The sequence below is a fragment of the Abramis brama genome (assembly GCF_963993115.1).
Source record: "Abramis brama genome assembly, chromosome: 25".
NCBI lineage: Eukaryota > Metazoa > Chordata > Actinopteri > Cypriniformes > Leuciscidae > Abramis > Abramis brama.
Window position 1 is genome coordinate 21,761,698 of NC_139987.1, and position 6,000 is coordinate 21,767,697.

At 46.7% G+C, this 6,000-nt stretch overlaps 1 long non-coding RNA gene across 1 annotated transcript; it reads left to right on the forward strand.

Moving 5' to 3' along the window:
• Nucleotides 1-1,685: 1,685 nt before the first annotated feature.
• Nucleotides 1,686-2,431, forward strand: LOC311077048. The gene is made up of 2 exons (XR_014604736.1): nucleotides 1,686-1,779; nucleotides 1,973-2,431. It is a non-coding gene; the product is annotated as an uncharacterized lncRNA (long non-coding RNA).
• The last annotated feature ends 3,569 nt before the right edge of the window (nucleotides 2,432-6,000 follow it).

Sequence of the window (6,000 nt, forward strand, 5' to 3'; positions counted from 1 at the left end):
AAGCTGTTGATTTGTCAAACAAGCAATGACAAGTGTCTCATTTACTCATGATAACAAGTCATCTGAGAAATCAGTTACAGTAAACTCTGAAGACTAATTATAGCAATTATGGTTTGCTGTTGAGTAAATGTGCACCTGAGGGTGCTGTTAACACCTGTGCTGAATGCAGAGATGAGATTCATTAGAGGTGTGAATGCAACACATCCAAACACACTATGAATGATGCAATAGCTCATTATTCAGGAGATTCCATTTTATTTATCCATGGCACATGCATTTTGTTTCTTTATATGCAGCCCAATGTTATCCAATGACTTGTTTGCATTATTTAGGTACTTAATTAAAAAACATTTGTTAGGCAAAAAATAGGCCTATGTGTTCATATTAGTTTACAGTGCATTAACTATAATCTTAACAGATACACCTTTGGATCTTAACTTTGTCCCCCATTCACTCATTAATCAGATCTGTCCAACCAATGGACAACGTGTTCCTCAGCTGGATTACTTACTTTAAACCGTATACTATGGAAGTAAAATAATGACAAATGTTTTTGAAACATAAAAGCTTGTTGAATTGCACTACTTGAAAAAATTGCATTAACCCTGCTTGCATTTTAATGCATTGTATTTTCAGGGCTTGCATTTTTATGGGCTGAAATTCAACATGGTTCTATATTTAAGCTTTGAATATTTCAATTCAAAACATTTCACACACATTTTCATTATTAAAAACTCAATGATCCATATTCACCTTCCAGAATTCACTTCCAAAATGTTAATTCTGTTTAACCCCTTTCGCGTCACAAAAGGACCCATTCTCCAGTCGGAGACTTTAGTGGCTCAGCCCTAGTGGCACAGTGTCTCTTTTGTCTGTTAAGCAAGTGATGGAATTGTGTCAACACAGCTGGGATATAACAACACATGGCCATGTTGGAAGGATACGTGTAGATCCACAAATGGCTTATGTTTGTCTTTCTTGCTGAGTTTACTGCATGCAGTATGTTCAGTATTCACATAAGTATCAGGAACAGTCATTTGAATCCAATATTCTGAACACTGGGAGCCTTTGTTGTTCAACTTGCGCTGGCATTCGGTCTCTGGTCTGTGATGATCATTATGCAGTCATGGGAGAACGATACCTTAGGTTAGCATTTCACTCACCCAGATCTGCACTTTAGCTGTCCTTACACAGTGCAAAACAAGTCACATGTTTTTTTTTTGCCATCAAGAACCACTAATTATCAAAAGGGGCTTGTCGTACCCTTTTTTTAATCCTGTATTTGTAAATAAAATGGATATTTAATACATTTTCTTTATTTGAGGCTGAATTGGGTCGTAGTGTGTCCAAAGCTTTTGTGTGAATGATTGGAGCCATATCAGAATCAGAATCAGAAAAGTATTTTTGCACATACAAGGAATTTGTTTTGGTGACAGAAGAAGCTTCCAGTACAAGACAACAACAGTACACAGATTGTAAAAAATAAAATAATAATAAAGATATATGAATAAGATACACAATATATAACATATAATATATAAATTAAGAAAAAAATTTTTTTTTATGTACACCAGAGTAGAATAGGAGAATATATTTGGTTCTACTTCCCCAAGTTTTTATAATAAAATGTAATATTTTAATCATAATAATTTTAAATGACAATTGATCTAATCAGAGAAAAAAAATGCATTTTCCATTGTCTTTCTTTCTCCAAGTTTTGTCCTGTGTTCGGAGAGAATTCTTGTAGCAGTGACAGAAATGGCTACATTATTCCCTAAGGTAAGCCTTGAGTCAATACCCCTCGAAAACGAGATGTTCCATCTCAAGGGGTTATCCTCCAATAAAATGAAAAAAAAAAGAGGAAACTTTGCCATAGTGTCTTATAACCCTTTATATCTTTATTTATTGTCTCTGCATCCACACACCAAGCACTAAGTGGTTAATACGGCTCTGAAATTGTCTCCCATCACAGAGGCCGTCCTCCGAGACCGTTCGCGGATCCTTACGCCTCTTGACCTCCAGTGCCAGCCGTCTGCAGGGCGAATGTCAAAAGGTCACACCGCATGATTCCCAGCAAGTTATTCAGTGTGCCTACGACATTGCCAAGGCGGCTAAACAGCTAGTTACTGTGACTACCAAAGACAGTAACTGAGTTACTGTACGAGTCGCTGAGCGCCTTTCACCATGTACACTTTGCTATTATCTTGTCCAGTATTATTGATCAAAGTTTTTTTTTTAACGTTTACTCTAACATAACTTTCGGGGCACAGAGCCTTGATAATCAGCGGCCTGATTTTTATTATTTTTTCCTAGCTTTATTGTGCCGTTTTATAATGTAAACTAATATTTGTTTTGCTTCCCATGGTGCTAATTAACTGATTTGTCATATCTGTATTGCTCTTGTTTGTGGATAAACAGAACATGGCCTTTACTCATTTCCTACCTGCACATTTCAAATATACCATGTACGAAGTTTAAGTGAGACAAAACTGAAAACGCCTCGGTTACGACTGTAACCTCGGTTCCCTGAAGAGGGAACGAGCGTTGCGTCGAGAATGACGCTATGGGGAACGCTTTGCGTGATGACGTCTTGAAGCACATGTAAAATCAGTCCAATGGTGTGGCGGAACGTCAGAGGCGGGTGACGTCACGTACCAGGAAGCTATAAAAGCCGGCCTGAAACAGAAAACGAAAGCTTCGTATAGTCTGAAGTCGGGCTGACAGGCATGAAGGAGATATGGCAGGGCGACGCAACGCTCGTTCCCTCTTCAGGGAACCGAGGTTACAGTCGTAACCGAGGCGTTCCCTTTCAAGGGAACTCGCGTTGCGTCGAGAATGACGCTATGGGGAACGTCTATACCAACGCCTCCATAGCTACAAGTGTCTGTCCCGTGTGAAATCTGGTGAGCAGCACTAGGAAGACAAACATGAGACCCTGGAGCAGAGTCTAGATCCAGAGAGTAGAACCTGACGAAAGTGTGCGGTGAGGACCAGCCTGCCGCATCACAGACGTCCTGTAACGAAACTCCTGATATAAGGGCCTTAGAGGCCGCCATACTCCTCGTAGAGTGCGACCGGACAGCCAAAGGAGAAGGCTGCCCAGCCGCCTCATAAGCAAGTGAGATAGCCTCGACCACCCACTTGCTCATTCTTTGCTTAGACACCGGACCTCCCTTGTTAGGGGAGCCAAAGCATACAAATAACTGATCACTTTTACGCCACAGGGCAGCTCTGTGGACATAGGCGTCTAACGCCCGAACTGGGCAAAGCAAATTATTAGCCTCCTGGTCCGCATTCTGAAAAGGAGGAGGACAAAAGGCCTGCAGAACAGTAGGTCTGGCCACATTAGTGGGGACCTTGGGGATATAACCCGGTCTGGGATGTAGAAAAGCTTTCACCATACCCGGAGCAAACTCTAAGCATGACGGAGCAACCGACAATGCTTGAAGATCCCCAATTCTCTTGAGAGAAGAGATAGCCAGAAGAAAAAGAGCTTTCAAAGTTAGAAACTTCTCAGGAACCTCCTCAATGGGCTCAAAGGGGGCCAGGGACAGGCCTTGAAGTGCAATGGACAAGTCCCATGGTGGCACCCTAGAGCGAACTGCAGGCCTCAGCCTCCAGGTGCCACGAAGGAAACGAGATACCAGAGGGTCCTTCCCCACAGACATTCCACCCAAAGGAATGTGGTAAGCACCTATGGCCGCCACATAAACCTTTAAAGTGGACGGGGTCAGACCTGCAGTGAACCGGTCCTGCAGGAACTCCAGAACTGTACCAATTGGGCAGTTGACTGGATCCAACCGACGGTCACTACACCAAGAAGTGAAGACTCTCCACTTCAGGGCATAAAGTTTCCTCGTGGAGGGAGCTCTGGACTGTAGAATGGTCTCCACAACCTCAGTTGAGAGACCTGACTCTATGAGCTGGGCCCCCTCAGAGGCCAAGCCCACAGGTTCCACAGTTCTGGGCGGGGGTGAAATATCGAGCCCTCCGCCTGGGACAGAAGGTCCCTCCTGACGGGTAGCTCCAGAGGAGGCCCGTCGAGGAGCGACACAAGATCGGGAAACCATACTCTGCCCGGCCAGCGCGGGGCTATAAGAAGCAGGCAAACCCGGTCCCTGCGAACTCTCTCCAGAACTCCCGGGAGCAGAGCAACTGGGGGAAAAGCGTACAGACGTAGCCTTGGCCACGTCTGCACCATAGCATCCAGTCCCAGAGGAGCTGGATGCGTGAGGGAGAACCAAAGTGGACAGTGAGACGTCTCTCGAGACGCAAACAGATCCACTTGAGCTTGGCCAAACTCCCTCCATATTAGCTCCACCACCTCGGGGTGGAGCCTCCATTCCCCGGGCCTCGGCCCCTGTCTCGACAGAGTGTCTGCTCCAATATTCTGGACCCCGGGGATGTAAGCTGCCCTGAGTGACAGTAACTTCCCCTGGGACCACAAGAGGATATGGCGTGCCAAGTTGGATAACGGGCGCGAGCGCAAACCCCCTTGGTGGTTGATATAGGCGACTACCGACGTGTTGTCCGTGTGTACTAACACATGGTGTCCCCTGAGATCTGTGATAAAGCTCCTCAGAGCCCGGAAGACAGCTAACATCTCTAGGCGATTGATATGCCAGGAATGATGATGGTCTTCCCACAGACCTTGAGATGAGCGACCCTCCAGGATCGCTCCCCAACCCGTGAGGGAAGCATCCGTCGTTAGCAGTTTGCGACGACAAGGAGCTCCCAACACTGGGCCCTGGGACAGGAACCAAGGTTTCTTCCACATAACCAGGGCACGTAAGCATCGCCGCGTGACCTTGATTGTGCGAAATGGGTTGCCCCTCGGGGAAAACCCCCTGGTCCTGAGCCACCACTGCAGGGGCCTCATGTGCAGCAGTCCAAAAGGTATCACGTTGGAAGCTGCTGCCATGAGACCCAACAGCCTCTGGAACTGTTTGACAGTGAGTAGCTGGCCTAGCTTTACACTTTTCACAGCTGCAAGGATGGACTCTATACGTGGCGGTGACAGGCGCGCCTGCATCGACACTGAGTCCCAAACCACGCCTAAAAAAGTGGAGAAAGCACACTCTTCTTGGCGTTCAGCCGTAACCCCAGCTCTTTCATGTGGGCGAGAACAACATCTCGATGTTGAACCGCCAACTGATGCGACTGAGCTAAAATCAACCAATCGTCGATGTAGTTCATGATGCGAATACCCTGGAGGCGCAGCGGCGCCAGAGCTGCATCCATGCATTTGGTGAAAGTGCGGGGTGATAAAGCTAGGCCGAATGGAAGAACACGATATTGGTATGCTTTGCCCCCGAAAGCAAACCTCAGGAACTTCCAATGACACGGACGGATGGAAATATGGAAATATGCGTCCTTGAGATCTATCGTGACAAACCAGTCCTCGGACCTGATCTGTGGCACGATCTGTCTCAATGTTAACATTTTGAACTTGAGCTGCATGACTGAATCGTTCAGAACTCGAAGATCTAAAATGGGACGCAATCCCCCGTCCTTTTTCGGAACAATGAAGTACCGGCTGTAAAACCCGGTTTCCCTGTCGGAGGGAGGTACATATTCTATGGCCCCTTTCTCTAACAGAGTGTTCACTTCCTGTTCCATGACCAGAACCTGCTCGGGGCCCACCACTGTGGGCAGGACCCCCATAAACCGAGGTGGGCGTTTTTTGAATTGTATCTGATACCCTTTTTCCACGGTCTGCAGGACCCAACGAGAAACATTTGACAGTAGCTTCCACGCTGTCAAAGATTCTACTAGAGGTACCAGCCTCTCGAGACTGGTTTCTGGATTTTGTTGTTGTTGAGCAGTCAATTCGTCGCCCTGTAACGGCGCACCGGCAGGGAACGATCGAACAGACTGCTCTAACACCCTCCTCGGAGGGGGCGGGCATCCCGAGGCCACTACGTTTCCGGGTGGTCCTTGAGATATGTGCTCGCCGGAGACCGCTGCGCCCTGTAACACCGGAGGTGGCAGGGTTAGCAG